At 42.8% G+C, this 9,484-nt stretch overlaps 2 non-coding genes across 2 annotated transcripts; both read left to right on the top strand.

The window, feature by feature from the left end:
- The first annotated feature begins 262 nt into the window (after nucleotides 1–262).
- trnai-uau (transfer RNA isoleucine (anticodon UAU)) lies at nucleotides 263–355 on the top strand. Its single transcript is given in 2 exon segments — nucleotides 263–300; nucleotides 320–355. It is a non-coding gene; the product is annotated as a tRNA-Ile (tRNA).
- Nucleotides 356–9,021: 8,666 nt separating this feature from the next.
- On the top strand, nucleotides 9,022–9,114 carry trnai-uau (transfer RNA isoleucine (anticodon UAU)). Its single transcript is given in 2 exon segments — nucleotides 9,022–9,059; nucleotides 9,079–9,114. It is a non-coding gene; the product is annotated as a tRNA-Ile (tRNA).
- Nucleotides 9,115–9,484: the final 370 nt, after the last annotated feature.

Raw genomic sequence — 9,484 nt, 5'->3', positions numbered from 1 at the left:
CTTCAGAGGGGGGAAGCTCTGTGCCATGCCCTCTATCAGTTTGGAGCCAGATTTCTTGACAGTAACAGGAAGGTGCCTGGCAGGACAGCCAATACATCTCGGTATGTTTTCAAAAAGCTGTCTCCTGTATGACGCCTAATCAAGCTTCTTTGCAGTTGACTCGACTGTGATCTCGCCCGCCAGGAAGCTGTCAAATGAATCAGTCACTACGCATGTCCCATTCAGGACCAGTGGCTCGCAGCATACGGACCCCAATGCAAGAGCTTCAGTGGCGCAATCGGTTAGCGCGTGGTACTTATATGACAGTACAAAGTGAGCCATGCCGAGGTTGTGAGTTCGAGCCTCACCTGAAGCACGTATTTTATGGGCAACCAAGACGGGAAAATATCTGATGTACGAGTTACTAAAAATCAGTAGCTGCTTGAGTGGTGCAGTGGTTAACACCGCAGCCTCACAGCTCAACGACCCAGCTTCGATTCTGGGTTCCGAAGAAGGGTCACTGACCCGAAACATTAACTCTGCTTCTCTTTCCACAGATGCTGCCAGACCTGCTGAGTGATTCCAGCATTTCTTGTTTTTGTTTCGATTCTGGGTACTGCCTGTGTGGGGTTTACAAGTACTCCCTGTGACCATGTGGGTTTCCACCGGATGCTCCAGTTTCCTCCCACAGCCAAAGGCTTGAGGAGCAGCATCTCATGTTTCGATTAGGCACCCTGCAACCTTGCAAAATTAAAATTGAGCTCAACAATTCCTGAACTGTTTTTATTATTTTATTTGTGACTATGTGCCTGCCTTGAACTTGTTTTTTCATGTTGTGCTTTTGGACATAGCTGCTATCTGCCATTCACACTCTCTCTGTACTAATGCTTTGTCTTTCACCACAACCATTAACACTCTCATTCCCTTTGTCACTTGACATCTCTCCTGCCCTCTGCCTTATCACACACCCTCCCTTTTGTTCTCTTCCCAACTTCAGCGCACTTCCCACCCCTCCGTTCACTTAATAAAACCGAATGCATTTCTAACCTTTGCTAGTTCTGATGAAGGGTCACTGATCTGAAACGTTAACTCTGCTTCTCTCTCCACAGATGCTGCCAGACCTGCTGAGCATTTACTGTATTTGATGCTTTTTATAGCAGCGTGTGACTGCCTTGACCACATGCTGCAATCCTGAAGATCAGGTCATGGAGTCATTACAGCATAGAAAAAACAGACACTGGTTGGAGTCATACTTAGCGCAAAGGAAGATGATTGTAGTTGTTGGATGTCAATCATCTCAGACCCAAGACATCACTGCAGGAGATCCTCAGGGTAGTGTCCTAGGCCCAACTATTTTCACTGCTTCATAAATGACCTTTCTTCAAACATATGGTCAGAAATGGGGATGTTCGCTGATGATTGTGCAATGTGCAGCATCATTCTCAACTCCTCAGATACTGAAATAATGCGTGTATAAATGCAGCAAGAGCTGGGCAATATCCAGGCTTGGGCTGATAAGTGGCAAGTAACGTTCGCGCCACACAAGTGCCAGGCAATGACTATCTCAAACAGCAGAAAATCTAACCATCTCCCCTTGATATTCAAAGGCATTACGATCGCTGAATTCCCCCACTATCAACATCTTGGAGGTTACCATTTAGCAGAAACTGACCTGGAGTAGCCTTAAAAATACCATTGCAAAAAGAGCAGGTCAGAGGCTAGGAATCCTTCGGCGAATAACTCACCTCCTGACTCCGCAAACCTGTACAGCTTCAACAAGGCACAAGTCAGGAGTGTGATGGAATACTCTCCACTTTCCTGGATGGGTGCAGCTCCTACAACACTCAAGAAGCTCGACACCATCCAGGACAAGCAGACCGCTTGATTGGCACCCCATCCACAAACATACACTCCCTCTGCCACCGAAGCACAGTGGTACTACCAACAAGATGCACTGCAGCAACGCAGCAAGGCTCCTTAGAGAGCACCTTACAAACCTGCGATCACAACCACCTAGAAGGACAAGGGCAGCAGACTCATGGAACACCACCAGCTGCACGCTCCCCTCCAAGCTACACATTATCCTGACTTGGAACTATATTACCGTTCCTTCAACGTCGCTGGGTCAAAATCCTCGAAGTCTCTTCCTAACAACACTGTGGGTTTACCTACCTGACAAGAACTGCAGCGGTTCAAGAAGGCAGATCACGACCACCTTCTGAAGGGTAATTAGGGATGGGAAATAAATGCTGTCCCAGCCAGCGACACCCACATCCCACGAATGAATAAAAACAATTTATATAACCTAGCTGAACTGGACCAGCTCACTTTGTCAGTAACCATCTAGAGCTGGACCTGCATACACTGAATGTAACTGTGCCGTTAGGATAATTCAGAATGTAAACTTGTGGAACTTGGCCTGTGCAGGTGAAATGTTACCACGGTGAACTGAACGTTTTTACGGTGAATGTAATAACTTTAATCTGGACGTGTCAACCCTGAATATAACCATAATGTACTGGACCAGTCCACACTGCATATGCCGAACTGCATTGGATATTTCAACACTGACAGTAAATTTACTGCACTGGCCCTGTACACCAGAACTGTAACAGCACTGACCTAGACATGTACAGACTGACTTTAATCTTGCTGACACAGATCTGTTTACACTGAAACTGACTGTGCTGAACTGGACCTTTCCACATTGAATATATCCGCCCTGACTTGAATCTGGGTCTGCCTATACTGGATATAACTGTCCTGAATTGCACCTGTCCACACTGAAATTATCTTGCTGAAGTGAACCTGCCCAGACTGTATGCAACCTTCCTGGAAGGAACCTCTCCATGGTGAATGTAACACCTGAACCTGTACACATGGAATGCAACTACGCTGAACTGGACCAGTTTACACCGAATTGAAACACGCTGTGCAGGACCTCACCACACTGAAAGCAACGGTGCAGCACTGGATAATGTAATTGTGTTGAACTGCACCTATGGAAGGTGAACTGGACCTGCCCACACTGAATAGAGAGATAGTTGTGTTAAAGAGAGCCGACAGACTCAGAGGGAAGAGGAACAGCGTTGCATGTGACCCTTAATCACACGGATTGAACCATTGTTGGGACGAGAACTTGGTGATGTTTTCATTTTTTTTTTATTCATTCATGGGATGTAGGTATCGCTGGCTATGCCAGCGTTTATTTCCCTACCCTAATTGACATTGAGAAGGTTGTGATGACCTGCCTCCTTGAACCGCTGCAGTCCGTGTGGGGTAGGAAGGGAGTTCCAGGATTTTAACCCAGCGGAAGTGAAAGAACGGCGATATAGTTCCAAGTCAGGATGGCGTGTGGCTTCGAGGGGAACTTGCAAGTGGTGGTATTCACATGCATTAGCTGCCCTTGTCCTTCTAGGTGGTCGAGGTCGATGCTTTGAAAGGTGCTGTCTAAGGAGCCTTGGTGCATTGCTGCAGTGAATCTTGTAGATGGCACACATGGCTGTCACTGTGCATTGGTAGTGGAGGCAGTGTATGTTTGTGGATGGGATACCAATCAAGCGGGTTGCTTTGTCCTAGATGGTATCGAGCTTCTTGAGCATTTTTGGAGCTGTACCTATCCAGGCAAGTGGAGAATATTCCATTACACTCCTGACCTGTGCCTTGTAGACAGTGGACAGGCTTTGGGGAATCAGGAGGTGCTGTACTTGACGCACGATTCCTCACCTCTGACCTGGTCTTATAGCTACTGTATTTATATGGCGACTCCAGTTCAGTTTCTGGTCAATGGTCAGCCCCAGGATATTGAATGTGGTGGTACAGAATATCTCTGGACAGTTATACCTTATGCTGAGACCACTTCACTCAGAATTGAGTGGTTTAAACACCATAATTCCTCGTGTAAAACACTCACTTTCACCATTGCAACCGCCTATTTCGCTTTTCATAATCTATTTATGAAGAAATGTAACGGGAATCATTCTGCACTCTCTGGGTATTTCAATTTCGAGCTATGTCAGAACGCTTAAAAAATATTCAATTCCATAAAAACATAATTACGAGCCTGACATCAGCATCACTAACAGGTTTGCTTCAATTAATGTGATTAATATTCAAGAGTAAGCTATCTAATTATCTCCTTGGAGCCTGACATCAGATATAAATGTGGCAATCATTCACCGTCGTGCAGAACGCCCTCAGAGCTTTCAATAGAAATGCACGTATTACCACCAGGTCTGGTGTTTGCTATTTACTATCCCATCCTTGCAATTATTGGGGTTCCAGGTAAAGTATCGTAGTTAGTTATTAATTAAAGAAATTGTTGTTTAGCCGTGTCACTGCTCCCGTTTATCTTTGGTTCTTCTTCACTATGCTAACATCCTCTTTCTCATTTAATGGCATACTTCCTCCATTTTAATGGGATAGCTTCTACCATTTGATGAGATGATTTTGTCCCTTTAACTGTATAATTTCTCCCCTTTAATGGAATAATTTCTCCCCTTTAGCAGGACAGTTTCTCCCTTTTAACTGGTATAATTTCTTCGGATGTTGCAGTATTTTTGCATGATCAGTTTTAACGATATAAAGTTTCTTCCCTTTACTGTAATAAAGTCTCACCATTAATGCTGCAACTTCTGTCCTTTAACATTGGAATTTCTGCCCTGTACCAGCATAGTTTCTTCATATTACAGGTATAGTTTTTTCCCATTTGATTGTATCGTATCTTCTCTTGACTGGTACGATTTCATCCCCCTAATTATATAATTTAATCATATTATATAATTTCATCTATTTACCACTAGCATCTCACAATTAAAATGTAGTTCTATTATGGTATTGATACTGTTACTGTGGGGGAATGATCACACTGTTAACACAGTTTAAATGTAGAACTATTGTGTTATTGACATTGTTACAGTGGGTGAATTATTCTAATGTTATCACTGCTTAAATGCATTTTCTTGTGCTGTTGACACTGTTACTCTGGGTGAATTATTGCACACTTCCAGCAGTGTAAACGTAGTTCTATTTTGTTATTGACAGATACTGTGACTGAATTGTCGCACTGTTATCACTGTGCAAATGTAATTCGTTTTTTGTGATTGACACTTACAGTGAGTGAATTATCACAGTGTAAATGTCGTTCTATTGTGTTATTCATGCTGTTACAGTAGGTGAATTATCACATTGTTATCATGGCTTAAATGTAGCTCTATTGTGTTAGTGACATTGTCACTGTGGATGAATTATCGTGCTGTTATCATGGTGAGTGTAGTTCCATTGTGTTACCACAGTGTAATGCAGATCAATTGTGTTATTGCTATTGACAGTGACAGAGTAAATCCCACAAATGATTCATGTATTGAGAGTATTGAACCGCTGAACAATTCCCCACTGAATTTAAAGAATAAATTTATTGAAAGACGTTATCTGGCATCGAATTGTTGACAGAAATATAAGCAGTCGTTTTATCTCTGATCTGTTTTTTGCCCTAAACTCACAGCATGCAGTCTTTCTGCACTGATTCACCCCGGTTCTCCTTTTCCACATTAGCTGCTGCTAACTCTTCAACATGACAGCTGCTGTATTAGAACTTTCCTCCTGCTCCTTGCACCTGGTAATGTCCCGGACTGTTTCCTTCTTCATTCTGTTCTCCACATTGAGTGAGGAAGCATAACTGGTGCCGTCTCTCGCATCTGGGCACAAAATTTGAATGTCAATATCCACTATAGGACTAAGCTGATCTTTTATGCCAAAAGCACAGCGCAGTACTGTGTTGGTGCTGCATTGAAGGATGAGACCTCAACACCTGTAAGTTCCAATGGTTCAGATCAATACGGAAGGTCCCAAGTGACTATTAAGAGAAGCGCTGAAGTTAACACTGCATCCTTTCCAAAATAGCCCTGACAAAGTCAGAAAACGCGAATTCTTTGGTTGCTCCTCTGTGTTTGAGGATATATTTGAGAACGTTGACTGCCAAATGTTCCAAGAGTGAATTAATTTTACAGTACTTCTTTGGATGAGAGCATTTATGATAGTCAGTGGATATAGTCCATTTTAAATGCAAGTTTTATTTTACTACCTAATTGTTAGTTCGCAGACAATGTATTTTGTTGCATTATTCAGCATTTTAACTATCTTCTGTAATAAGTTATGCACTTTTATTCACTATTAGATGTTCCCACGTTGATTTTGATGGGTTTCTTTTGCGTCATTGATATCTGTTATGTTTCTTCATTTTATTTTACATTTTGATGTCATTGGCCTGACTTGTTTTCATCCAGATGATTACTTTAAAAGCAGAAACAGAGCAGAAGAGATCGTTTCCAACTCAGGATCACGCCTCACAGCTGGAAATTTCGTAAAGAATGCAGTAAAATGGTTGATTTTGTTGGGAATGGATCAGTAACTGTCCTGTACTCACTCTGTCTCTCACATGTACACTCTCCCTCTTTGTCTTTTCTCTCTCAATCTCTTCAATCTGTTTACTTTTACAGCTAACTTGGCAGTGATTGTGATCCTGTCCCGAGCAAGATGCGGTCTTTCCAGATGTGTCACCTACTACTTGGTGTCCATGGCCGTGATGGATCTTCTAGTCATTATCACGGCTGTGATATTAAACAGGATTGCTATTTATTATTTCCCATTCAGTTTTCTGAACATCACACCGGTTTGTGGTCTCCGTGTTGCCCTGAACTTTGCAGCCATAGATAGTTCTGTATGGTTAACGGTTCTTTTCACATTTGATCGATTTATAGCTATTTGTTGCAAAAAGCTGAAAATAAAATATTGCTCCAAGAAAACAGCGGCACGGGTTATAGGAACTGTCTGTACATTGAGCTGTTTGTATGATGCGTTTGTGTATTTTATATGTGAACCTGTGTATATAATTAACAATATACCTTGGTTCTGCCGCATAAAATCAATATTTTTTACATCACCTGCATGGGACGCTTATGAATGGATTCATCGGATTTTAAATCCTTGTCTCCCATACATTCTAATTTTGCTGTTCAATGCTCTGACCGTCAGATACATTCGATTGGCCAGTAATGCTCGCAGGAGACTCCAGTCCCACAGTAATGGAGAGACTCAGAGTGATCCAGAGATGGAGAAGCGGAGAAACTCTATCGTTTTACTCTTCTGTGTCTCGGGTGCTTTTATCCTGTTATATTTGTTACAACTTGTATCCTTCCTCTATGTTCGAATTGTGAGCATTACTTACTTCTCGGGTTCCAATTTCAATGAATCAAATTATATTCTGGAGGAAAGTGGATATATGCTTCAGTTTTTGTGTTCTTGTGTCAATCCATTCATTTATGCAGGGACCCAAAGTAAATTCAGATTCGAGTTAAAGAAAGGGGTGAAATATCCAATGAGTAGAATTGTTAAATTATTTAAATGATGAAAATAATAAAAAGAAAATCTGCATGAATTGCACATTATATTCCATCCATTGCTCTTTTTATCAGACATGGCCTCCGCTTCCTGGTACACTTATCCACAGTGTGATTTTAAAAATGTGTAAGGATGCATCACTTTACCACCACACAATTCAGTGTTGTGACATATACTCAGTGAGTTTCCAGTTCTCTTCCTCGTGCTGCCCTAGGCCTGGTGCAGTTCCACAAGCTCCAAGGCCCCGGACTTTCGCTGTATACATGTGGAAGACCGAAATTCCGACCCCTGATTTGTTATGTCATGCCAAGTTTAAATGCTTACTGAAGAAACCATAATATGCCTCCTGAGAATGGTGCAGATCTTGAGGATCGGATACAGTCTGAAATAAGAATGCTGTCTCCATGCATTGTTCACCACTCGCTGGCTACCAAACACCAGTTGCACTCCTGTTCCCATAAACATAGGAAGAAAGGAATCACTGGACGAAAAATGAAGACAAAACACCAGTTAGTTCATTGTCTACTCTAATTGGCCAATTAGGACACTATCCCCAGTGTCATAAAACAAAACAAAATCCAGCGAACAAAAGTGCCCAATTTTAAAGGGATGGAAACAATAAACACACAAAAAAAGTCACACTGAATGGGAATATTATCTTCACTATTGACTGTGCACTCCTGTCCAGTTTGCTGTCAAACACCCTGACAGTCACATGATTCAATGATAATGGAGTTGTTGACCAAACATAACAATCATTCTCTATCAATTAGTCTGCAACAGAGGCAGGCTTGAGGCGAGATAAATTCCCTGGGGTGGAGACCTTCAGGAATCAGGAGAACAAATGAATTGCAGCAGTGATGCAGCGGTGGCATCATACACCATCTGTGCCGCCCGCCCAGCATTCCATTCGTAAAAGTTGGCAAGTGGAGACGTCCGTTGCATTTCCCAGAAGGGAGTGAGTCGAGGCTATCCTGATCCCACACAGCTCAAGTGGATGATGTGACCCAGGATTCCAAAACTTGGACCAGGCAGGTCCAGCTAATATATTAGTGCATCACTCTACAAATAACAGATGCAGAGATAGAAAATGGACCCCGCACTCGAGTTCCTTCGGGGGCCTGAATCCCAAATTGCAGGTAAAACATTTTTTGAGAACTTTTACGAATGCCAAGTGTTTGGATCAACTCTGGATTATTTTTGGAGTGCACAGTGCACAGTGAAGATAATATTCTCATTCAATTCGACACTTTTTATATTTTGTGTGTTTATTGTTTCTATCCCTTTAAAATGGCAGCACTATTCTTAGATTAATTTCATTTTGTTTTATGACACTCTGGATGTCTTCCTCCTTGGAACTGTCCACTCAACAGAGTAGAAGTCTTCAGAGGGGGGAAGCTCTGCGCCATGCCCTCTATCAGTTTGGAGCCAGATTTCTTGACAGTAACAGGAAGGTGCCTGGCAGGACAGCCAATACATCTCGGTATGTTTTCAAAAAGCTGTCTCCTGTATGACGCCTAATCAAGCTTCTTTGCAGTTGACTCGACTGTGATCTCGCCCGCCAGGAAGCTGTCAAATGAATCAGTCACTACGCATGTCCCATTCTGGACCAGTGGCTCGCACCATACATATTCCAATGTAAGAGCTCCAGTGGCGCAATCGGTTAGCGCGTGGTACTTATATGACAGTACAAAGGGAGCCATGCCGAGGTTGTGAGTTTGAGCCTCACCTGGAGCACATATTTTATGGGCAGCCAAGACGGGAAAATATCTGAAGTGCTAGTTACCAAAAATCAGTAGCTGCTTGAGTGGTGCAGTGGTTAGCACTGCAGCCTCACAGCTCAACGACACAGCTTCGATTCTGGGTTCCGAAGAAGGGTCACTGACCCGAAATGTTAACTCTGTTTCTCTTTCCACCGATGCTGCCAGACCTGCTGAGTGATTCCAGCATTCCTTGTTTTTGTTTCGATTCTGCGTACTGCCTGTGTGGAGTTTATAAGTACTCCCTGTGACCATGTGGGTTTCCACCGGATGCTCCGGTTTCCTCCCACAGCCAAAGGCTTGAGGAGCAGCACCTCATGTTTCGATTAGGCACCTTGCAAAATTAA

Source organism: Heterodontus francisci, chromosome 34 (assembly GCF_036365525.1).
Source record: "Heterodontus francisci isolate sHetFra1 chromosome 34, sHetFra1.hap1, whole genome shotgun sequence".
NCBI classification, from domain to species: domain Eukaryota; kingdom Metazoa; phylum Chordata; class Chondrichthyes; order Heterodontiformes; family Heterodontidae; genus Heterodontus; species Heterodontus francisci.
This window is presented reverse-complemented; position numbering and strand designations above follow the sequence as displayed.